Source organism: Saccopteryx bilineata, chromosome 2, assembly GCF_036850765.1.
Source record: "Saccopteryx bilineata isolate mSacBil1 chromosome 2, mSacBil1_pri_phased_curated, whole genome shotgun sequence".
Classification (NCBI taxonomy): Eukaryota; Metazoa; Chordata; class Mammalia; order Chiroptera; family Emballonuridae; genus Saccopteryx; species Saccopteryx bilineata.
Window position 1 is genome coordinate 371,872,340 of NC_089491.1, and position 24,774 is coordinate 371,897,113.

A 24,774-nucleotide genomic window follows, 5' to 3' on the forward strand; every position below is an offset into this window, starting at 1 on the left:
GTGGAGAATGTGCATGTCTTTTTTTTTTTTTTTTTCCTAAGTGAGAGAAAGGAAGATAGTGAAACAGACTCCTGCATGCACCCTGACCAGAATCCATCCGGCAACTCCTGTCTAGGACCGATGGTCAAATCAACTGAGCTATTTTTAGCATCTGAGGCTGACACTTGAATCAATCAAGCCACTGACTTCAGGAGGGGAAGGAGAGCGGAAAGGGAGAGAAGTGGAGATAGAGGGGGAGAGAAGCAGATGGTCACTTCTCTTGTGTGCCCTGACCGGAAATTGAACCTGGGACATCCATACACTGGGCCAATGCTCTATCCACTGAGCTGACTGGCCAGGGCTAATGTATTGATTTTAGTGAGAGAGGAAGAGAAGGAGGGAGGGAGAGAGACAGGCACATTGATCTGTTCTTGTATGTGCCCTGACCAGGGATCAAACCGGCAACCTCTTGCTTCGGAACAATGCTCTAACCAAGCTACCTATCCGGCAGGGTCAATGTGAATTTCTAACAAGTTCTCAGGTGACTCTGATGCTGCTAGTCCTGGGTCCAAACTGAGGACCACTGGCTCAGAAGATCAGTTCCATCCCTGACTTTAATATTTCCCATTAAGCAGTTGGGCAAGTTATTTACCTCTCTAGCCTCAATCTCTTCATCTGTAAAGTCGGATATTTATCTCATAGGGTTATTATGAGAATAAAATGAGTCAAAAAGGTAAAGTACCCCCCCCAAAAAAAGTAGCCTGACTGTGGTGGCACAGTGGATAAAGCGTCAACCTGGAAATGCTGAGGTCGCTGGTTCGAAACTGGGCTTGCCTGGTCAAGGCACATATGGGAGTTGATGCTTCCAGCTCCTCCCCCCTTCTCTCTGTCTCTCTCTCCTCTCAAAAAAAAAAAAAAAAAAAAAAAAAAAAAAAAAAAAAGGCCCTGGCCGGTTGGCTCAGCGGTAGAGCGTCGGCCTGGCGTGCGGGGGACCCGGGTTAGATTCCCGGCCAGGGCACACAGGAGAAGCGCCCATTTGCTTCTCCACCCCCACCCCCTCCTTCCTCTCTGTCTCTCTCGTCCCCTCCCGCAGCCAAGGCTCCATTGGAGCAAAGATGGCCCAGGCGCTGGGGATGGCTCCTTGGCCTCTGCCCCAGGCGCCAGAGTGGCTCTGGTCGCGGCAGAGCGACGCCTCGGAGGGGCAGAGCGTCGCCCCCTGGTGGGCGTGCCAGGTGGATCCCGGTCTGCGCATGCGGGAGTCTGTCTGACTGTCTCTCCCCGTTTCCAGCTTCAGAAAAATACAAAAAAAAAAAAAAAAAAGGTAAAGTACTCAGCAAAGGACTTGGTATATACAAGTCCTCTGTACCTGGTAGCTATTATGATTATAGTAAATTGGTTTATCTCAACCAATAACAAAAAACATTGGCCCAGGAAGCCAATGTAATGTAGAATATCTTCCTCAAATAACATACAAAGTGACATGTACAAGTTGACCTCCCACTGCCATTTCTTTTCCAATGTATGTGACTTAAAGCATTGCTTCTCAGTCTTTAGTGTGTATACGAACCCCCTGTGGACCTTATAAAATGCAGATTCTCACTCAGTAGGCATTATGGACTGAATTGTGTCCCACCAAAGTTCAGCAGCCAGCCCAGCTGGGAGGATAAGAATGAGTGTATGGGGGGAGGGATGGGAAAAATTATATCTCAGCGTAGTTATTACTTCATTTTATACATTGGTTTAGGATAGATTTGAGGCACCATGTCTCCCATATTCTCTGTTGGTCTCTTCTGGATCAATAAACCTTTCCTGGCCCTGGCTAGTTGGCTCAGTGGTAGAGCATCCGCCCGGTGTTGTAACAGTGAATTCCGTCTGTGTAACAGTGGATTCTGTCTGATCTTTTTCGTCTGATTTTTGCTTAACTCATCTTGGCTTGTAACACAATAACTGGCCCACCCGGCCTCTAGATGTTTGCCCAGGCTCCTTGAAGAAGCCGCAGGCATCCGGTGTTTGATTAGGGGCTTATCGGAAAGGCAAGGCTGCAAGCATCTGAGGCAATCAATTGTTGCACTCGCCGGGTAAAATAGGTATAAAACTTGCCTGCTGAAGTGGCTCGGGGCTCTTGGCCATTTCCTTGCCTTGGGCCCGCTCGCGAGTGTAATAAACTTTTTTTGTTTTACCCTGAGTCTAAAATTCTGTTGGTGCGTCCTCGGTCAACAGTGTGTGGAAGTCCCGGGTTCGATTCCCGGTTAGGGCACACAGGAGAAGCACCCATCTGCTTCCCTCCCCCACCCCCTCTAGCTTCTCTCTCTCTTTTCTCCTCCTCTCCTGCAGCCATGGCTCAGTTGGAGCAAGTTGGCTCCAGGTGCTGAGGATGGCTCCATGGCCTCTGCCTCAGGCGCTAAAAAATGGCTCCAGTTGCAACAGAGCAAAGGCCTCAGATGGGCAGAGCATCGCCCCTTAGTGGGTTTGCTGGGTGGATCCTGGTCAGGGGGCAGGCAGGAGTCTGTTTCTGCCTCCTCTACTCTTACTAAAATAAATAAATACATAAATAAATAAATAAACTTTTCCTTATTCCAAACTCTAACATTTTGAGTTTTGGTCCTTGGAAGTGCTGGACTTTGGTTCAGCCAACCCTGGCCAAATCTCCCCTCCCCTCCCCCCTGGTCCTGGCCAGTGGCCTCCTAATTGCTGCTTCTCTGAATTAGTCTGACTTGGCATTGTTTAGTCACTCAAACATTGACTGAGCACCTACTATATGACCAGCACTGGGCTGGTGATGGGATCCAGAGATAACTGCTGATGCGGTCATCGCTCTCATCAATGATCTCCAATTTCAGTGGAGGAGATCAAGGATTGCTCCCCTGGCTCAGAATGAGACCCTCATCCAACAGGACAGATATGAAGCTAGTCTTTCTGCCAGCAAACGACCAAATTACACACAAAACAGTCTGGGCATTCCTTGCAACTGTCTTATGACTTGCCTAGGGACTTGTCTTTCTTCAGGAAAACTCTGCCAACTAGCCCTTTCTACAGGCCTCTCTTTCTCTCTCTCTCTGATTTTTACAGAGACAGAAAGAGAAAACATCAACTCATAGTTGCTTCACTTTAGGTGTGCACTGATTGCTTCCCCTATGTGCCTTGACCTGGGGAGCTCAAGCCAAGCCAGCACGTCGACCTTGGGCTCAAGCCAGCGACCTTGGGCTTCAAGCCAGTGACCCTGAGATCATGTTGATAATCCTGTGCTCAAGCCAGCAACCCCATGCTCAAGCCAACAAGCCCATGCTCAAGCCAGCTATCTCAGGGTTTCCAACCAGCGATCTCAGTGTTCCAGGTCAATGCTCTATCCACTGCGCCTCCACAGGTCAGGCTCTACAGGCCTCTATTGCTGCCCAGCTCTAATCCGCTTAGGTTCTGTCCTTTCCATTTGTACAAAAGGGGAGCTCAACATCCCAGCTCAGGCTCAGCTGTCTGCGCGCACAGGCGCTGCCAAGGGACAGTGCACCCACCTTGGCCACACCTATGGGAGGGGGCACACACAAATTAAAAATGGCGTTTTAGCCTGACCAGGAGGTGGCGCAGTGGATAGAGCGTCGGACTGGGATGCGGAAGGACCCAGGTTCGAGACCCTGAGGTCGCCAGCTTGAGTGCAGACTCATCTGGTTTGAGCAAAGCTCACCAGCTTGGACCCAAGGTTGCTGGCTCAAGCAAGGGATTACTGGGTCTGCTGAAGGCCCCTGAGTCAGGGCACATGTGAGAGAGCAATCAATGAACAACTAAGGTGTTGCAACGCGCAATGAAAAACTAATGATTGATGCTTCTCATCTCTCTCCATTTCTGTCTGTCTGTCCCTGTTCTATCCCTCTCTCTGACTCACTCTCTGTCTCTGTAAAAATAAATAAATAAAAATGGCGTTTTACCCGAGAAAGACAGTGCAACAACAGATATACAAGTTATCTTTACCATATAGAGAATTGGGGGTGGGGGGAGTAGAAGAGGGTATGGGGGATAAATGGTGACAGGAGACTTGACTTGGGGTGGTGAACACACAATGCAAAATACCGCTGTGTATTACCGATGTGTTATAGATTTGTATACCTGAGCCTTGGCTGGGTGGCTCAGTTGGTTAGAGTGTCATACCTATACATTAAGGTTGCAGGTTCCATTCCCAGTCAGGGCACATACAAGAGTCAACCAGTGAATACATAAATGAGTGAAATAACAAATCGATGTTTCTCTCTCTCTCTCTAAAAATCAATAAATAAACAATTTTTTTTTCTGAGAGAGACAGAAAGCAGGGGAGAACTTGGCCAGGTGGTAGCGCAGTGGATAGAGCGTCGGACTGGGATGCAGAGGACCCAGGTTCGAGACCCCGAGGACCCCAGCTTGAGCGCAGGCTCATCTGGTTTGAGCAAAGCTCACCAGCTTGGACCCAAGGTCACTGGCTCGAGCAAGGGGTTACTCGGTCTGCTGTAGCCCCATGGTCAAGGCACATAGGAGAAAGCAATCAATGAACAACTAAGGTGTTGCAACGAAAAACTGATGATTGATGCTTCTCATCTCTCTCCATTCCTGTCTGTCTGTCCCTATCTATCCCTCTCTCTGACTCTCTTTGTCTCTGTAAAAAAAAAAAAGAGAGAGAGAGAGAAGAAAGAAAGCAGGGCCCTGGCCGGTTGGCTCAGTGGTAGAGCATCAGTCTGGCGTGCAGGAGTCCCGGGTTCGATTCCCGGCCAGGGCACACAGAAGAAGCACCCATCTACTTCTCCACCCCTCCCCCTCTCCTTCCTCTCTGTCTCTCTCTTCCCCTCCTGCAGCCGAGGCTCCACTGGAGCAAAGTTGACCCGGGTGCTGATGATGGCTCTATGGCCTCTGCCTCAGGCACTAGAATGGCTCTGGTCCCAACAGAGCGACGCCCCAGATGGGCAGAGCATCGCCCCCTGGAGGGCATGCCAGGTGGATCCCAGTCGGGCGCATGCGGGAGTCTGTCTGACTGCCTCCCTGATTCCAACTTCAGAAAAAAATACAAAAAAAAAAAAAAAAAAAAAAGATTTTTTTAAATATAGAGAACTTAAAAATTGGCACAGAGTCTACTATCTAGGCTGACCCGTGGTGAAGCAGTGGATAAAGGCATTGACCTGGAATGCCAAGGTCATCGGTTCAAAATCCTGGGCTTGCCTGGTCAAGGCACATAAGAGATGCAACAACTATCAGTTGATCTGTTGATGCTTCCCACTTTTCACCACCCCCTTCTCTCTCTCCTCCCTCTAAAATCAATTAAAAAGAAAAAAGTCTTCTAGCTTGTGCTGCCATAGTGCTGCCTAAGAAGCAAAGGAAGTGAGACGTCAGCTGACAGGGACCTGGCTCATCATGAGTTAAATATGGGTGGCAGGAGCCTGGCAGGCGGTGGCGCAGTGGATAGAGCATCAGACTGGGATGAGGAAGACCCAGGTTCGAGACCCCAAGGTTGCCAGCTTGAGTGCGGGTTCATATGGTTTGAAAAAAAAAATAGCTCACCAGCTTGCACCCAAGGTCACTGGCTTGAGCAAGGGGTTACTCGGTCTGCTGTAGCCCCACAGTCAAGGCACATATGAGAAAGCAATCAATGAACAACTAAGGTGCCACAACAGAAAAACTGATGATTGATGCTTCTCATCTCTCTCTGTTCCTGTCTGTCCCTATCTATCCCTTTCTCTGACTCTGTCTCTGTAAAAGAAATAAATAAAAAAATATATATATGGGTGGCAGGAGGAGGGTGCTAGGCAGGGTGGGGTGAGGTGGGGGGTTATGCCTCTCCATCTAAGATCAAGTGTGGTATCTGTTATCAATTTAACATCTGATAAGTTCTCTGAGAGCAATACATTAAATGGGTTTTGGAACTGGGAGATAGAACAGGATCTTCCTCCATCAAGTCCACCCTATTCTGCACATCAACCTGGTATTCCAGTAATTCTATGAACAGAGCATCTCTATTCGGACTTCACTGTTCGAATGAATGATGTAAACTTTGCTGATACACTTTTTTTTTTACTGTCTTTTTTTATATGGTGTTATTATTTTTTATTGCTTTCTCATATGTGCCTTGACCACAGGTCTTCAGCAGACCGAGTAACCTCTTGCTCGAGCCAACGACCTTGGGTCCAAGCTGGTGAGCTTTTGCTCAAACCAGATGAGCCCGCGCTCAAGCTGGCGACCTCGGGGTCTTGAACCTGGGTCCTCTGCATTCCAGTCCGATGCTCTATCCACTACGCCACCGCCTGGCAGGCAATTTTAATTTTTTTTTAACAGAGACAGAGAGAGAGTCAGAGAGAGGGATAGACAGGGACAGACAGACAGTAACGGAGAGAAGAGAAGCATCAATCATTAGTTTTTCATTGCGCATTATGACACCTTAGTTGTTCATTGATTGCTTTCTCATATGTGCCTTGACCGTGGGCCTTCAGCAGACTGAGTAACCCCTTGCTCGAGCTAACAACCTTGAGTCCAAGTTGGTGAGTTTTTGCTCAAACCAGATGAGCCCACATTCAAGCTGGTGACCTCGGCGTCTCGAACCTGGGTCCTCGGCATCCCAGTCTGATGCTCTATCCACTGCGCCACGGCCTGGTCAACCAGTATCAACTCTTGAGTTGATACTTCCTGCTTCTCCCCTCTCCTCTCTCTAAAAACCAATCAATAAAAAGTAAAAATAAGTAAGAAATTTTGTAGTAACTTTTTAAAATAAGTATTTATTAAGTTTTTTCTATTTAGCCCTGGCTGGATAACTTGGTTGGAGGGTCAACCTGAAGCACAGAAGTTGCCAGTTCGATCCCTGGTCAGGGCACATACAGGAAACTCTGATGCTGTCTCTCCCTCCCCTTCCTTCCCTGGCTAAAATCAATAAATTAAAAATTTTAAAAAAAAGGTCAATGCCTGACCCAGGCAGTGGATAGAGTGTTGAACTGAGATGTAGAGGACCCAGGTTCAAGACCTCAAGGTCGCCAGCTTGAGCACGGGCTCATCTGGTTTGAGCAAAGCTCACCAGCTTGGACCCAAAGTCACTGGCTTGAGCAAGGGGTTACTCGGTCTGCTAAAGGCCCGCGGTCAAGATACATATGAGGCCTGACCAGGCAGTGGTGCAGTGGATAGAGCATCAAACTGGGATGCAGAGGACCCAGGTTCGAGATCCCCAGGTCGCCAGTTTGAGCGCAGGCTCATCTGGTTTGAGCAAAAGCTCACCAGCTTGGACCCAAAGTCGCTGGCCCAAGCAAGGGGTTACTCGGTCTGCTGAAGGCCCACCAACAAGGCACATATGAGAAAGCAATCAATGAACAACTAAGGTGTTGCAACGTGCAACGAAAAACTAATGATTGATGCTTCTCATCTCTCCGTTCCTGTCTGTCTGTCCCTGTCTATCCCTCTCTCTGACTCTCTCTCTGTCTCTGTAAAGAAAAAAAAAAAGACACATATGAGAAAGCAATTAATGAACTAAGGTGCCACAACGAAAAACTGATGATTGATGCTTCTCATCTCTCTCCGTTCCTGTCTGTCTGTCCCTCTGTCTCTGTAAAAAAAAAAAAAATTATATTTATTGTTAACATGGATTCAAGTGTCTCACTCAATATAACCCCCTTACCCTCAACAACATGCTCCCCATTACAGCCCCTTGGCCCTCTGGTACTTGCTGTCCTGTTATCTGCATCTATGTGTTATGTATATATAACTCTTCATTTTCTCTGATCCTGTCCCCTCACCCCCTTCCCTCTGACAGCTGTCCCTCTGTTCCCCTTGACCCCGCCTCTACCTCTATTCTGTTCCTCAGTTCACCATGTTCATTAGATATCTACATATAAGTGAGATCATATGATATTTGTCCTTCTCTGCCTGGCTTATTTCACTTAACATAATAATCTTGTAGTCACTTTTCATACTGTTCACAGAAAGTCATTTTACACAAGATAAACCACCGGTACTTGATCCTTGCTGGGCTCCTCAAGCTCCCATCACCACCACTAGATGAAATTTTATGAAGTGAAAAACACTGGTAGGACTTGCCGTCAGGCTCACACCACTGTCCTCACTGGGTAGCTCAGCTGGCTAGAGCATTGTCCTGATACGCCAAGGTGGAGGGTTTGGGGCACATACAAGAATCAACCAATGAATGCATTAGTAAATGGAACAGCCCTGCCCAACAGCTTGGTTGGCTGGAGCCTCGTCCCAAGGCGCAGAGGTTGTCAATTCAATCCCAGCCAGGGAACATACAGGAACAGATTAATGTTCCTGTCTCTTTCTGTCTCACTCCCTTTCTCCTCCTCTAAAATCAATAAGAATTAAAATTAAAAAAAATAAGTAGAACAACAAATCAATGTCTCTCTTTCTCTCCTTCCTCTCTCTCTAAAATCAATCAAAAAAAAAAGAAAACCGCCTGACCAGGTGGTGGCGCAGTGGATAGAGCGTCAGACTGGGATGTGGAGGACCCAGGTTCGAGACCCCGCTCAAGCGCAGGCTCACCAGCTTGAGCGTGAGCTCATCTGCCTTAAGCAAAGCTCACCAGCTTGGACCCAAGGTCGCTGGCTTGAGCAAGGGGTTACTCGGTCTGTTGTAGCCCCACAGGCAATGCACATATGAGAAAGCAATCAATGAACAACTAAGGTGTTGCAACAAAAGCTAATGATTAATGCTTCTCATCTCTCTCTGTTCCTGTCTGTCTGTCCCTATCTATCCCTCTCTCTGACTCTCTCTGTCTCTGTAAAGAAAAAAGAAAACCTCACACAACCAATCTGGTACCCTGCAGTCACCACAGAAAGATCAAAACATCATCTTTCCACGCCTTATCTCCATGACTCATAATGATCACTGTTCAGTCTTTCATTTCTTCTCAACTCCTAAAATTCTGTCCATCCATCCTCCAAGAATTCCTTCTTTTCTGCCACCTCTCTAAATGCTCTTCTTTTTTTTTTTTTTTAATACATTTTAGAGAGGAGAGAGAGAGAGAGAGAAAGGTGGGAGGAGCAGGAAGCATCAACTCCCATATGTGCTTTGACCAGACAAGTGCAGGTTTCGAACCGGCAACCTCAGCATTCTAGGTCAACGTTTTATCCACTGCGCCACCACAGGTCAGGCTAAATGCTCTTCTTACTGTTTGTCAAACCTAACTCTCTCCAGAGGACATAATTTCCCTACAGCCTTCTTGGGAGGTCTTTCTTCTACCTTAGTCTGCAGGACCAAGGAAGTTGGTGTCCAGTTCCTTGCTACTGTTTCCACAGAGCCTTCTCACACATCCTCAAAAAAACAAAAACACTAGCTTATATCTCATGTCATCGGTCTCTGTTCCCCATGTCTCTCCTTATGCTCACTGGCCCCCAGAACACTCCAGGGAAACAAGGGAGGACAATGTACCAGGGCTCCTGTTGGAGGGGGCAGGCTAGGACTTTACAAACAAAACGGAGGTAAATCGCTTCTTCTTTGTAACCCTGACCACGTAGGAGGCCCAGCGACCAGTGAGCTTCTTTAGGTTCTAGAAACAACACAATTGAAACGTGGAAATACGGCTTAGGCTCATACACCAGCTGACATAAAAACGGTCAGCTTGGAAGCCACCCGAATAGAAAAGGGCTGTGAGTAGTAAAGCCTACACTTGAAGAGGCTGTCTTCCCCAGCTTGCAGCACACCCAGGCGCCTCTGATGCCCAAGAAGAAAACACTTAGGAGCGCCTGGAGCCAGCAGACAGACACTGTCTGGGTGTGCACAGGTTTTCCTGGCAGCTTTGAGAGCAGTGAATGTGGCAGCCAAAAGAAGAATGGAAGAGCATGGCAGACATCCCTTCCTGACCACAGGGACAGGTCATGTTCACCTATGTGATCCCAGAAGACTTTTTTTAAAGAAAGCCTAGAAATTTTTATATGATAAAGAGCATCTGAAACAGGTGAGGAGATGGCCTATTCCATATATGATGCTGAGACAACTGGCTAGCAATCCAGAAAAAAATAAAGTCAGACTAAACTCATAAGCCGGGATACATATAAAATGGGAGACAGATGGAATGCAAAAAAAGATCAACGGCCTGACCAGGCGGTGGCGCAGTGGATAGAGTGTCGAACTGGGATGCAGAGGACAGGGGTTCGAGACCCCCGAGGTCACCAGCTTGAGTGCGGGCTCATCTGGTTTGAGGAAAAGCCCACCAGCTTAAACCCAAGGTCGCTGGCTCCAGCAAGGGGTTACTCAGTCTGCTGAAGGCCCGCGGTCAAGGCACATATGAGAAAGCAACCAATGAACAACTACTTGTCGCAACGAAAAACTGATGATTGATGCTTCTCATCTCTCTCCGTTCCTGTCTGTTTGTCCCTATCTATCCCTCTGACTCTCTCTCTGTCCCTGTAAAAAAAAAAAAAAAAAAAAAAAAAATCAATGATTCAGAGTACAGCGGGCAAAGGATATGAACATCCAGTTACCCAGTTCCAGGAAAGAACAGAGGAGCGGACCTACGGCCCAGGGGAAGAAGCACGAGCTCGCTCACAGTAAGAGATACCACGGACGTCTCACAGAAGTTTGGTAGCCTGATGGCTGCGCAAGGGTGTGGGCACCAGGCACTGGCTGAGAACGCTGTGCTCTTCAAGTCACCAACCACCCTTGCCTTATCATTCCCAACTCCCCGGCAGCGACGGTCACTGGGTCCATAGTGAGACTGCAGGACACTCGGACAAGGGCTAACCAGACAGCCGGGCCCTGGTGTCGCCCTAACTTTTGCAAGTGCTTTGGTCTGTGCACATCGATGTGAGCCGACTGAGGGGGTCTGACTCACCTTAACCGAAGTCACAGGAACCTGGTATACAAATTAGAACGCTAGATCATGAATTGAGAACAGGAGCTGCTCCTCTGCAATGACAGAAAACGCACGTCTGCAATCCAACGCACCTCATTCTAAGGATCAAAATACCTGAGCCTGACCAGCCTCTCGTTCTCCACTACTCCACCTGTATGTCGGCAAACCTTGCAAGTTTGAGGCGAGGAAAGCACTTAGCACAAAGCCTGTCTGTCCCAAAGGATTCAAGCTTCCCCTTGTACTGTTCTGTGTCTACGGGCAGTGAAGAGAGCATCGGTCTGGGGCGCAGAGGCCCAGGTTCGAAACCCCGAGGTCGCCGGCTTGAGCTCAGGCTCACCACCTGGAGCGTGAGATCGCAGACATGACCCAAGGTCTCTGGCTAGAGCAAAGGGTCACTGGCTCGCTGGAGCCACCGCCCCCACCCCCCACCCCCGGGATAGGCACATATGAGAAAGTAAGCAATGAACAACTAAGGGGCCATAACGGAGAACTGATGCTTCTCATCTCCCTTCCGGTCTGTCTGTTTCTCTCTCTCTAAAAAAAAAAAAAAAAAAAAAAAAAAAAAAAAAAAAAAAAAAAGCCTGACCTGTGGTGGCGCAGTGGATAACGCGTCGACCTGGAAATGCTGAGGTCGCCGGTTCGAAACCCTGGGCTTGCCTGGTCAAGGCACATATGGGAGTTGATGCTTCCAGCTCCTCCCCCCCTTCTCTCTCTCCTCTCTAAAAATGAATAAAGAAAAAAAAAGAGTAAAAAGTAAAGAAAAATACCTGAGAAAAGACATCAGGACGGCCCGATAAACGTGCAAGCGAGCAGAAAGCTAGCGAAACACGGAGAGGGTCACAATCATTACCTACCACAAGCCGGGAGGTCTGCTACCCACTTTCTCTGCGCGTGCAAATCACCTTATTTAATATTTACTCATTCATTTATTCAACAACCACTAAAAGCTAAGTAAGTATCTACAGTACATGGCCAGGCACTGTTTGAAGCACCGGAGCTAACAACGTGGACAAAAGAGACAAAGATCCCTGCTCTGGAGCTTACACGCTATTAGGCTAAAAGGCAAGAAACAAGTTGAGCGTATAAAATGTCAGGTGATACCAGCCATGGAGTAAACTATGCCAGGGAGCGGAGAGCGGGGCCGCTGGGAGGATGAGAGAAGACTGAGCACAGGATCGTATGCCAGCCATTAATATTCTCATTTTCGAGATGAAGAGGCTAAGTAAGCTATGGAGAAGTTGCCTGCATGAGATATTTTCCCTTGTGTTTGGTTCCTACAGGAATACTGTATGCTGGTCATGTCTCATTATCCCTAAGACTTATGTCTACTCATTTCTCCCCTCCTTCTCTCCGATTTACAGATGATACATTGAAGGCAGAGGGTTAAGCAAGGAGGCCGAGTCCAGGGCTAGGTCACACGGCTACTGAGGTACACAGGGGTTGGGGCCCGGGTCTAAGGCGTGGTTCCTATCTCTGCAGACACAGGACACAAGAACATCTTCTCTTCCTTCTGGTGCCTTTTTCTAGCCCCCCACCCCCGGGATTCGGCCTCTCCCACTAACCGGCCGTGTGCGGTGTGGGGCAAGGTGCTTACTTAGCCTCTCGTTCTCCACTACTCCACCTGTATGTAGGCAAACCTTGCAAGTTTGAGGCGAGGAAAGCACTTAGCACGAAGCCTGTCTGTCCCAAAGGATTCAAGCTTCCCCTTGTACTGTACTGTGTCTACGGGCCATGCAACACAATACAGGCTCAGCTTTTAGGTGTCGCAGTGACACGGGGACTTCACCGGAACCTCGTCGGACACTAGACGACTAACCCAAGGTGGCCTCATGAGGTCGGTTTATGCTCCCTCAATCCCACAAAGTAGGCATTAAGGTTCCGACTTCTCAGCTGAGGACACTAAGGCTCGGGAGGTGAAGGAGTCTGCCCAAGTGCCCTGCCTACAGGGCAGGGCGGGGGTCCTGACGACCAGGAGAGAGTCAGTCCTCGCAGGGCCGGGTCTCGGGTACCAGCTTCTTTCTCGGCAGCCCCTGCCGGGCGACGCCGGAGGGGCGCTTCTCGGCCCAGTCCTCGGCCTGGACCGAGCCAGCCCCGGGGACCCTGTTGTCCTCACAGCGACGACCCCACGGCTTCCTTCGGAGCCAGGCTCCCTGTGCCCCAACTCCAGTCCATCGACCGCTGTGTTCGCAGGCGCCCCAAACCCTTCGGCTTTGTGGTCATGTCTTTTCGCGAGAGGGTGCGTCAAGGGAGAACTCGGACACAGCCGGGATTCCGCTCATGCGCGCAGAGGTCGTCCCGAGGAAGGAGGGGTTACCGGCACGGAAAAGGCGGGGCATGCAAATTAGCAGCGGCACTGTGGCCACCGTAACAAGCGGCTATAAAAATTCACTTAAAAGAAAGAAAATTTAAAAAAAAATCGTCACGGGGTCTAATGCATTGTGTATATGTGTCAAGATATTAGGGAGGTGAGATTTCGCTTGATGGTCATATGTCTCACCGTGAGTTTAATATGTGTGGCAGGAGGAGAGTGCCGGGAAGAGGAGGACGTCAGGTATCGCTTCTCGGCCTTTTGGCTAAGATCAAGTGTAGTATCTGTTCTTATCAGTTTAATATCTGATACGTCCTCTATCCGAGGACAATATATTAAATGGATTTTTGGAGCTGGGAGATGGAATAGGAGCTTGCTCCGTCCACTCCACGCATCGACCCGGTATTGCAGTACTTCCGGGAACGGTGCACCCCCCTCGGGGGAAATGACTGAGGTTTCAAAAAAAGACTTGCTCTTTTCTTTAGGGATCTGTCGCTGGGACTAGGTCACGAAGTGTTGGGAAGACCTAGTTAGTGAGCTGAATTAGGTGGTTCGATGCAAGTGTTGGGAAGACCTAGTTAGTGAGCTGAATTAGGTGGTTCGATGCACGCGCACAGGTCTGGACAGAGGTACAGAGTACAGAGGTCGAGACCGGCAGGCCTGGAGAAGTGTCATGTCGGAAGCAGGCTAAACAGTTTGTGAAGTGCTACGGCTGTGCGGAGCACTGTCCCTCCTAGGTGCTGAGCTTAGAGGAGCAAACAAAATCTCCACCATCAAGGTGAGAAGCAAATAAGCCAAATTTGATGTATGTATGTTTGTGAATATACCTCTCTCTAACCTTATGTAGCTGTGTCTACCTATCTCTGTCTATGCCATGTGATGATTATGTGTGTCCATTATGACTTGGCAGCTGAGAGGAAAATAAAGCCAGGTAAAGTGGGATGTGAAGCAGGAGTGCCCGGGACGGGGAGGAGGAGATCGGCTCCAACACTATAAAATGAGTAGTATCTCGCCTGGCCTGTGGTGGCGCAGTAGATAAAGTGTCGGCCTAGAACACTGAGATCGCGGGTTCGAAACCCAAGGCTTGCCTGGTCAAGGCACATATGGGAGTTGATGCTTCCTGCCCCTTTCTCTCTCTCTCTCTCTCTCTCTCTCTCTCTCTCTCTGCGCACGCGCGCGCCCCCTTCCTCTCTAGCTAAAATCAATAAGTGAGGGGGAAAATTTTTTTAATAAAAATTAAAAACCCGAGGTCCCACGTGGTTAACAGGCTGCTTAAATCCTGACTTTTAGCTGTGACCTTAGGCAAATTGCTTAGCCTTTCTGAGCTTCGGCCTGTAACAGTGCTGTCCACTAGAAATATGTAAGTCGCATGTGTACTTTTTAGTTTTTTCTATTAGCCACATTGAAAAGTAAAGAGAAATTGGTGAAATTAAGTTTATTTTATTTAACTCAATCTATCCAAGTTATTGCTTTAATATGTAATCGATATAAAAACAATTGAGGCCTGCATGACCCCATGGTTGCTGGCTTGAGACCAATGTCACTGGCTTGAGCAAGGCGTCACTTGCTCTGCTGGAGCCCCCGGTCAAGGCACATATGAGAAAGCAATCAATGAACAACTAAGGTGCCGAAACAAAGAATTGATGCCTGACCTGTGGTGGTGCAGTGGATAAAGCATCAATCTGAAACGCTGAGGTCACCAGTTCAAAACCCTGGGCTTGCCTGGCCAAGGCACATATGGGAGTTGATGCTTCCTGCTCCCCCCACCCTCTCTCTCTCTCTCTCTCTCTCTCTCTCTCCCACCCTCTTTCTATCTTCTCTCTAAAGTGAATAAAAGTCTTAACACGATTGAGATATTTTTTTTTTATTTTATTTTAAATGCAAAACCCTCGAAGATCCCATGTGTGTTTTACACTGGGACCCTACCTATTTTATGGAGAAATTTTGGCAGGAGGCCATTACACGAGGGCCCTTTTAGGAATAAAGAAGGGTCACCACATTCCGGAATTTTTTTTTTTTTTTTTCATTTTTTTCTGAAGCTGGAAACAGGGAGAGACAGTCAGACAGACTCCCGCATGCGCCCGACCGGGATCCACCCGGCACGCCCACCATGGGGCGACGCTCTGCCCACCAGGGGGCGATGCTCTGCCCATCCTGGGCGTCGCCATATTGCGACCAGAGCCACTCTATCTAGCGCCTGAGGCAGAGGCCACAGAGCCATCCCCAGCGCCCGGGCCATCTTTGCTCCAATGGAGCCTTGGCTGCGGGAGGGGAAGAGAGAGACAGAGAGGAAAGTGCGGCGGAGGGGTGGAGAAGCAAATGGGCGCTTCTCCTGTGTGCCCTGGCCGGGAATCGAACCCGGGTCCTCCGCACGCTAGGCCGACGCTCTACCGCTGAGCCAACCGGCCAGGGCCCGGAGTATTTAACTAGGCTGGCAGTCAAGTGATAAGCACATTCTCCCCGGCTTCGGGAAAAACTGCACACCTGAGTAGCATTGAGGAGAGCAGGATGTCTTATCCCATCCTGAGTAAATGACTCAGTCATTCCTGTAACCATTTTTTTGTGACCCCTTATTTATGTTCAATTGAGTTCGAATTCATATTCGAAACAGTACATATTTTTCTATATACTGTTCCTCCACAACACTCCACTAAATCCCATCCTACCACCACCACCGCCTCCACTACCATCAATCGTTACTGTGGGTAGGGCCAGGACCAAGGGTGAGGCCAGTGAGGCACTAGCCTTGAGGGTCTGTGTATGGTGGTGGTGGTGGTGGTGGTGGTGGTGGTGGTGGCGGCGGCGGCGGTGGTGGTGGTGGTGGCGGCGGCGGCGGTGGTGGTGGTGGCGGCGGCGGCGGTGGTGGTAGTGGTGGCGATTAGAAGATGACAAGGACGACGACTGTCCACCTCATAGGACCGTCGAGTGAATTAAACGAGATAATACGCGTACAGCACTCAGCCCAGGGCTGGATCTGGGAAGGGCTCAGGCAACACCTGCGACCAGGCTTTCTGTGCTGCGGGGTGAAATGACCGATTAGGTTTCAGTCTTATATCCGTGATACCTTCTAGCTTTTCTGAGGTCGAAGGAAAGAAATATAAACTCACCTAAAGTGAAGTTCTGTTAGTTTAGGAAAGAGGATTGGAAGGGTAAATGCTGACTGGGCAAGCCAGCAGTCTTTGCCACAGAGGGAGACTTAGAGGGGCGGGTACCGGGGAAGGGTGGGAGGTTAACACATTGACTAGTCTTGATGCCCAGAGCATCCCCAGCAGTCACCTCTCTCCTCTCTGCCGACCTGCCACCACTGGCCAGACCCCCCGACCCCCACCCATCTTTCCGGCCTTTCTTTCCCCCTGGTTCCGGCCAGTAGCCTTAAGTGCGTCTTCTCTGAGTCAGGTCTGACCTGGGCATGGGCATCCTTTAGTCACTCAAACGTTTCCTGAGTGAGCACCTGCTATGGGGCCGGCACTGGGCTAGTGCTGGGATCCAGAGATACGGTGAAGTACTGATGAGGTCACCGCCCTCGGTGATCTCCGGTTTCAGTGGGGGAGATAAGGGACTGCCCCAAAGGGTGGTAAGTGGCGTACTTGGAAATGAGTTACGGGGTGGCATGAAATACACAGGAGAGGAAGAGGTGAAGGGAAACAACGTCGCAGGCGGAAGGAGCTTGATGTGCGGAGCCCAGGATATGGTCCATTCTGAGAAGGGCCGAGAGACGCGGGTGCTGGAGCTGGAGAGAACCAACCCCTCCAGCTGCCCTGCCCAGGTCTTCTCATGTGACACGCCTCGCCTACTCCCCTCTTCCCGCTGTTCGCCATCAGCCTTCGGAAAAGCCCCGTCCAGACCTTTCGCTTCCCTGACTCAGAAGGAGCCCCTCATCCGACAGGACAGATACCAAGCTGGTGTTTCCCCCTGCGGGCGACCGAATTGCACAGAATACAGTTTGGGCGTTCCTAGCGACCGTCTTGAGACTTGCCTAGTGACTTGTCTTTCTTCAGGGACACTCTCTGCCAACAGCCCCTTTCTGCAGGTCTCTCTCGCCGCCCAGCCGTAATCCCGTTAGGTTCCGTCCTTCCTCTCGCTTTGTACAGAAGAGGAGCTCGACCTCCCAGCTCAGGTTCAATTGTCCCCACGCGGAGATGCCGCGAGGGAACAGCGCGCCCGCAGTAGCCACGCCTCCAAGGGGGCGGGAAAGGGCACGCATGCAAATTAGAAATGACGATTCACTGAAGACGGAGCAACAACAGATATACAATTACTCTTTAAAATGTCGAGAATTTAAGAATAGGCACAAGAGTCTCCCATCTAGTGATTGCCATAGTGGTGCCAAAGAAGGAAAGGAAGTGAGACGTCGGCCGACGGGGACCTGGCTCACCATGAGTTAAATATGGGTGGCAGGAGGAGGGTGCCGGGAAGGGGAGGACGCTGGGCATCGCTTCTCGGCCTTTTGGCTAAGATCAAGTGTAGTATCTGTTCTTATCAGTTTAATATCTGATACGTCCTCTATCCGAGGACAATATATTAAATGGATTTTTGGAGCTGGGAGATGGAATAGGAGCTTGCTCCGTCCACTCCACGCATCGACCCGGTATTGCAGTACTTCCGGGAACGGTGCACCCCCGCTGGGGACCAATCTCTATGGTGCAAAAAGCAGGACAGATATTAGAAGTGACGTCCTTCGTGAGCTCGGCGAGACGGAGACTGAGCGGGCCCTGTGCTGCTGGCCGCATTTGCCGGGCTCTCCAGAGTTCTAGGTGCAGCAACGGGGCCGCCAGTCAAGTCGCCAGGTTCCTGGACTCCCTGACGCCAGTGAACAAAACGAGGCGTACCTCCCACCCTGAGGCCGCTGACCTGTGTGCAGCCGTCAGGCCCAATCTCCTAATTCATCACACTCGACCCCAGGACATGACCAAACCGGACTGGCTACGTGTTAAACACATTGTGTACACTCAAACAGTGTGGGCTGAGAGAAAAACGGACTCCCTGGTTCTGTCACAGACGGGAAGCCGCCCAGTCCCGTGGGGGAGGCCTTTGGGCCCATGTGAAACTATGCTGAGCGCAAAGTGCACCAGTACCTTCTTGGTTGTGTTGTCCCTCTACAGAACCACGTGCACCCACCCCCACCCCATTTTGTTTGGGATGTCAGAGACTGATAACACCACCCACACGCCTAGAGAGCAGATTTGAAAATGGCCGGAGAGCCAGGAACGGAGACTGGGCTGGTGTCTTCAGGGTGGTGAGCACGGTTCCCTCAGCAGCTTGCCCAGCTGTAGGGCAGGAGGGGAAGAGGAACGGGGGGGCGGGGGGGGGGGGCGGTTGAAAAGCTGCCAGCATTCAAACGTCCAAACGAAGCCAGACACTATTACACGCTGTGGGCTGCTTTCTCCTCTGTGAAATGGGGAAACGGAAAGCCGCTTTCCATGGACACGGTACCTCTCTGCGACCCTATCTTCCAACGGTGGACAGTCAACAAACTCCGTTGGATCAGAGTCTGATGGCCGACCAGCGGCGTCTTACTTCTGCAGACAGGGTTCCCAGACTGAACTGCCAGTGATCTGATCTGAGGAGGGAGGGCTCCAGCCAGAGCGAGGGTGGGGCGAGGTGGCGGTGCTGAACCAGCTGACCGGGTCTACGAGGGGACGGACACGAGGGGGGGCGGCTATTACGGTGAGAAAGAGCCCCACGAGAAGCAAACGTTCTCTGGGGCAGTCCCGAGACGCGGATCATAACCTCCAGGTGTCTGGGGTGCCGACCAGTCCCCTCGTTCCCCCGAGTCGCCTCCGACCCCGCGCTTTACACCTCTGTGTTTTACCCACGCTCCTGCCTCAGACTCCAGTGCCCACATTTGCGACAGGAAATGTGTCGTTTCGACTAATGTAACCCAGACCATCTTCTTCTCAGGACGTAAGCACCCGGGAGACCCGAACTGTTGGGCAGAAGAAGGCCGGAAGACCGCGGTCGTGAGCAGAGAGGTCCCGAGCTGGGAGCGGGAAGGGTTGCGATGGGGCTGGCTGAAAAGCCGTGGTAATCGCGACCGTGTGGGGCGCTGGCTGAGCGTGTAGGAGGCACGGTCTCCTTCATTGATGGGGTGTTGAGCGTGCGAGTACGTGCGGGGCGGCGGGCAGAAAGAGCAGTGAACAAAAACAAGTTCTTGCTTTCTTTTTTTTTTTAAGATTTCTTTTTTTTTTTTTTTTTTATTCATTTTAGAGAGGAGAGAGAAAGGGAGAGACAGAGACAGAGAGGGAGAGAGAGACAGAGAGAGAAGGTAGGGAGGAGCTGGAAGCATCAACTCCCATATGTGCCTTGACCAGGCAAGCCCAGGGTTTTGAACCGGCGACCTCAGCATTTCCAGGTCAACGCTTTATCCACTGCGCCACCACAGGTCAGGCAAGTTCTTGCTTTCAAGGGGCTCTAACCGTGAGAGCTGCCACCGTGTCAGCTCTTCCTTCGTAGTCCCCCTCCTCTGCAGTCTGGGCGCTAGATCCCTACGCGCGGGAAGGTAGGCCTGCAGCCGGGTTTAGGACCACCCCGGCGCGGCAGCAGTCGGGAGGGTACAGTCGGTCCAGGAGCCCAGGACTCCTGGGTTTGGGGGACAAAAGGCGGGGCATGCAGATTATCAACGGCTGTTCTCCGGGGGAACGAAGGAACAATCAGGTATATAGGATTTCTGGTTTAAAATGTAGGGCGCGGAAAGTCTGCAGGAGAGTCTGGTGATATCCACAGTACTGTGGGCGACGCAAGGAGATCAGACAAGGAGTGAGGGTGAGAGTTCTCACCGTGAGTTTAATATGCGTGACAGGAGGAGGGTGACAGCGAGGGAAGGACGGTAGGCATCGCTTCTCGGCCTTTTGGCTAAGATCAAGTGTAGTATCTGTTCTTATCAGCTTAATATCTGATACGCCCTCTACCCGAGGGCAACATATTAAGTGGATTTTTGGAATTGGGAGGTGGGACAGGAGCTTGCTCTGCCCCCTCCGCGCATTGACCCGGTATTGCAGTACTTCCGGGAGCAGTGCACGACCCCTCGGGGGGGAAATGAGCTGTCCAAAGTCAGCTAAGTCGTGGAGAGGAGAAGGAACGTGTTTTCTTCCCTCCTTCTGAGCCCCACTGTGCAACACCTTATCTGCGGGGAACCTTAAAAGGGGGTCCTTCTGGGCCCGAGAGCAGTTCGCTTTACTGGCAGGGACTTCCTAGGCGAACTTTGCAACAGTGGTGGAGAGTCAATCAGGCTTTATTTCATAGGCAAAGCAGGGATATGAAGTGATCAGATCCGTGTTTCAGGAAAAGGTTTTGCCCTACTCCAGTTACCGTGACAAGCATACAAATATGGGAACTTGCCCTGAATTGAAGCGTGCAGAACACTTAAGTAACATGAGACTACGAAAGTTAAAATGATAAACATAGTTATTTGCTTTACTTAACTATAGCTGATATATTGAAAAACTCGTTTTGACTGGTGAGGGGATAAAGAAATTATGATACACAACAATATTATTCAGCTATAAAATGAAAAATCTTGCCATTTTCTACATCCATGAACCTCAAGGGCATTATGCTAAGTGAAATACGCCAGAGGGACAAATACTGTATGATCTCACTTATATGTGGAATCCAAAACAAAGCAGGCTACCCTACATTTCAGGAGAGTGTGAATAGACATGCGAATCAAGCCTGACCAGGGTGTGGCTTAGTGGATAGAGCCTCGGCCTGGGACACAGAGGACCCAGGTTGAAAACCCTGAGGTCACCAGCTTGAACGTGGGGTTGCTGGCTCGTGACCATGGGATCATAGATATGACCCCACGGTTGCTGGCTTGAGCTCAAAGGTCACTGGCTGTAGCCCAAGATGGCTGGCTTGAGCAAAAGGGTCACTGGCTCCAGTTGTAGCCCCCTGGTCAAAGCACATAGGAGAAAGCAATCAATGAAAAACTAAGGCGCCACAACAAAGAATTGATGCTTCTCATCTCTCTCCCTTCCTGTTTGTCCCTATCTGCCTCTCTCACTAAAAAAATTAAGGAGGCCTGACTTGTGGTGGCGCAGTGGATAAAGCGTCGACCTGGAAATGCTGAGGTCACCGGTTCGAAACCCTGGGCTTGCCTGGTCAAGGCACATATGGGAGTTGATGCTTCCTGCTCCTCCCCCCTTTCTCTCTCTCTCTCTTCTAAAAAAATGAATAAAAAATAAAAAAAAATAAGGAGTGAGCTATGTGTAAATCCAGACTCATCCCAGATCCTTCGGTGTAGCTCTCATCTTCAAGGCCAAAGGTGACTTCTGAAGCTCCAGCTATCATATCCATGACGTATGCAATAAATGGAAAGAAAAAGATGGGCCCTCTCCTTTGTGAGGAGGCTTTGGGCCTGACCTGTGATGGCGCAGAGGATGAAGAGTCGACCTGGAACAGGCCTTGAAGGTGGTCAGACCACCTGAACAATCTGGCCAGGGTAGCCTCACCAGTCAAAACGAGTTTTTCAATATATCAGCTATAGTTAAGTAAAGCAAATAACTATGTTTATCATTTTAACTTTCGTAGTCTCATGTTACTTAAGTGTTCTGCACGCTTCAATTCAGGGCAAGTTCCCATATTTGTATGCTTGTCACGGTAACTGGAGTAGGGCAAAACCTTTTCCTGAAACACGGATCTGATCACTTCATATCCCTGCTTTGCCTATGAAATAAAGCCTGATTGACTCTCCACCACTGTTGCAAAGTTCGCCTAGGAAGTCCCTGCCAGTAAAGCGAACTGCTCTCGGGCCCAGAAGGACCCCCTTTTAAGGTTCCCCGCAGATAAGGTGTTGCACAGTGGGGCTCAGAAGGAGGGAAGAAAACACGTTCCTTCTCCTCTCCACGACTTAGCTGACTTTGGACAGCTCATTTCCCCCCCGAGGGGTCGTGCACTGCTCCCGGAAGTACTGCAATACCGGGTCAATGCGCGGAGGGGGCAGAGCAAGCTCCTGTCCCACCTCCCAATTCCAAAAATCCACTTAATATGTTGCCCTCGGGTAGAGGGCGTATCAGATATTAAGCTGATAAGAACAGATACTACACTTGATCTTAGCCAAAAGGCCGAGAAGCGATGCCTACCGTCCTTCCCTCGCTGTCACCCTCCTCCTGTCACGCATATTAAACTCACGGTGAGAACTCTCACCCTCACTCCTTGTCTGATCTCCTTGCGTCGCCCACAGTACTGTGGATATCACCAGACTCTCCTGCAGACTTTCCGCGCCCTACATTTTAAACCAGAAATCCTATATACCTGATTGTTCCTTCGTTCCCCCGGAGAACAGCCGTTGATAATCTGCATGCCCCGCCTTTTGTCCCCCAAACCCAGGAGTCCTGGGCTCCTGGACCGACTGTACCCTCCCGACTGCTGCCGCGCCGGGGTGGTCCTAAACCCGGCTGCAGGCCTACCTTCCCGCGCGTAGGGATCTAGCGCCCAGACTGCAGAGGAGGGGGACTACGAAGGAAGAGCTGACACGGTGGCAGCTCTCACGGTTAGAGCCCCTTGAAAGCAAGAACTTGCCTGACCTGTGGTGGCGCAGTGGATAAAGCGTTGACCTGGAAATGCTGAGGTCGCCGGTTCAAAACCCTGGGCTTGCCTGGTCAAGGCACATATGGGAGTTGATGCTTCCAGCTCCTCCCTACCTTCTCTCTCTGTCTCTCTCTCCCTCTCTGTCTCTGTCTCTCCCTTTCTCTCTCCTCTCTAAAATGAATAAAAAAAAAAAAAAAAAAGAAATCTTAAAAAAAAAAAAGAAAGCAAGAACTTGTTTTTGTTCACTGCTCTTTCTGCCCGCCGCCCCGCACGTACTCGCACGCTCAACACCCCATCAATGAAGGAGACCGTGCCTCCTACACGCTCAGCCAGCGCCCCACACGGTCGCGATTACCACGGCTTTTCAGCCAGCCCCATCGCAACCCTTCCCGCTCCCAGCTCGGGACCTCTCTGCTCACGACCGCGGTCTTCCGGCCTTCTTCTGCCCAACAGTTCGGGTCTCCCGGGTGCTTACGTCCTGAGAAGAAGATGGTCTGGGTTACATTAGTCGAAACGACACATTTCCTGTCGCAAATGTGGGCACTGGAGTCTGAGGCAGGAGCGTGGGTAAAACACAGAGGTGTAAAGCGCGGGGTCGGAGGCGACTCGGGGGAACGAGGGGACTGGTCGGCACCCCAGACACCTGGAGGTTATGATCCGCGTCTCGGGACTGCCCCAGAGAACGTTTGCTTCTCGTGGGGCTCTTTCTCACCGTAATAGCCGCCCCCCCTCGTGTCCGTCCCCTCGTAGACCCGGTCAGCTGGTTCAGCACCGCCACCTCGCCCCACCCTCGCTCTGGCTGGAGCCCTCCCTCCTCAGATCAGATCACTGGCAGTTCAGTCTGGGAACCCTGTCTGCAGAAGTAAGACGCCGCTGGTCGGCCATCAGACTCTGATCCAACGGAGTTTGTTGACTGTCCACCGTTGGAAGATAGGGTCGCAGAGAGGTACCGTGTCCATGGAAAGCGGCTTTCCGTTTCCCCATTTCACAGAGGAGAAAGCAGCCCACAGCGTGTAATAGTGTCTGGCTTCGTTTGGACGTTTGAATGCTGGCAGCTTTTCAACCGCCCCCCCCCCCCCGCCCCCCCGTTCCTCTTCCCCTCCTGCCCTACAGCTGGGCAAGCTGCTGAGGGAACCGTGCTCACCACCCTGAAGACACCAGCCCAGTCTCCGTTCCTGGCTCTCCGGCCATTTTCAAATCTGCTCTCTAGGCGTGTGGGTGGTGTTATCAGTCTCTGACATCCCAAACAAAATGGGGTGGGGGTGGGTGCACGTGGTTCTGTAGAGGGACAACACAACCAAGAAGGTACTGGTGCACTTTGCGCTCAGCATAGTTTCACATGGGCCCAAAGGCCTCCCCCACGGGACTGGGCGGCTTCCCGTCTGTGACAGAACCAGGGAGTCCGTTTTTCTCTCAGCCCACACTGTTTGAGTGTACACAATGTGTTTAACACGTAGCCAGTCCGGTTTGGTCATGTCCTGGGGTCGAGTGTGATGAATTAGGAGATTGGGCCTGACGGCTGCACACAGGTCAGCGGCCTCAGGGTGGGAGGTACGCCTCGTTTTGTTCACTGGCGTCAGGGAGTCCAGGAACCTGGCGACTTGACTGGCGGCCCCGTTGCTGCACCTAGAACTCTGGAGAGCCCGGCAAATGCGGCCAGCAGCACAGGGCCCGCTCAGTCTCCGTCTCGCCGAGCTCACGAAGGACGTCACTTCTAATATCTGTCCTGCTTTTTGCACCATAGAGATTGGTCCCCAGCGGGGGTGCACCGTTCCCGGAAGTACTGCAATACCGGGTCGATGCGTGGAGTGGACGGAGCAAGCTCCTATTCCATCTCCCAGCTCCAAAAATCCATTTAATATATTGTCCTCGGATAGAGGACGTATCAGATATTAAACTGATAAGAACAGATACTACACTTGATCTTAGCCAAAAGGCCGAGAAGCGATGCCCAGCGTCCTCCCCTTCCCGGCACCCTCCTCCTGCCACCCATATTTAACTCATGGTGAGCCAGGTCCCCGTCGGCCGACGTCTCACTTCCTTTCCTTCTTTGGCACCACTATGGCAATCACTAGATGGGAGACTCTTGTGCCTATTCTTAAATTCTCGACATTTTAAAGAGTAATTGTATATCTGTTGTTGCTCCGTCTTCAGTGAATCGTCA

The 24,774-nt window shown here is 50.7% G+C and overlaps 1 long non-coding RNA gene and 6 other non-coding genes across 7 annotated transcripts; 4 read left to right on the plus strand and 3 right to left on the minus strand.

The window, feature by feature from the left end:
- Positions 1 to 5,762: 5,762 nt before the first annotated feature.
- Positions 5,763 to 5,948, plus strand: LOC136327707 (U2 spliceosomal RNA). Its single transcript, XR_010729860.1, has one exon. It is a non-coding gene; the product is annotated as a U2 spliceosomal RNA (small nuclear RNA).
- A 4,805-nt stretch (positions 5,949 to 10,753) lies between these two features.
- Positions 10,754 to 13,051, minus strand: LOC136323563 (uncharacterized). Its single transcript, XR_010728989.1, has 3 exons — positions 12,591 to 13,051; positions 11,361 to 11,493; positions 10,754 to 10,827 (listed from the first exon to the last, which is right to left on the minus strand). It is a non-coding gene; the product is annotated as an uncharacterized lncRNA (long non-coding RNA).
- Positions 13,052 to 13,327: 276 nt separating this feature from the next.
- Positions 13,328 to 13,518, plus strand: LOC136327674 (U2 spliceosomal RNA). Its single transcript, XR_010729845.1, has one exon. It is a non-coding gene; the product is annotated as a U2 spliceosomal RNA (small nuclear RNA).
- Positions 13,519 to 17,513: 3,995 nt separating this feature from the next.
- LOC136327676 (U2 spliceosomal RNA) lies at positions 17,514 to 17,704 on the plus strand. The gene has a single exon (XR_010729847.1). It is a non-coding gene; the product is annotated as a U2 spliceosomal RNA (small nuclear RNA).
- Positions 17,705 to 19,914: 2,210 nt separating this feature from the next.
- Positions 19,915 to 20,105, plus strand: LOC136327679 (U2 spliceosomal RNA). The gene has a single exon (XR_010729850.1). It is a non-coding gene; the product is annotated as a U2 spliceosomal RNA (small nuclear RNA).
- A 1,860-nt stretch (positions 20,106 to 21,965) lies between these two features.
- LOC136327680 (U2 spliceosomal RNA) lies at positions 21,966 to 22,156 on the minus strand. Its single transcript, XR_010729851.1, has one exon. It is a non-coding gene; the product is annotated as a U2 spliceosomal RNA (small nuclear RNA).
- Positions 22,157 to 24,368: 2,212 nt separating this feature from the next.
- On the minus strand, positions 24,369 to 24,559 carry LOC136327677 (U2 spliceosomal RNA). Its single transcript, XR_010729848.1, has one exon. It is a non-coding gene; the product is annotated as a U2 spliceosomal RNA (small nuclear RNA).
- Between the last annotated feature and the right edge of the window lie 215 nt (positions 24,560 to 24,774).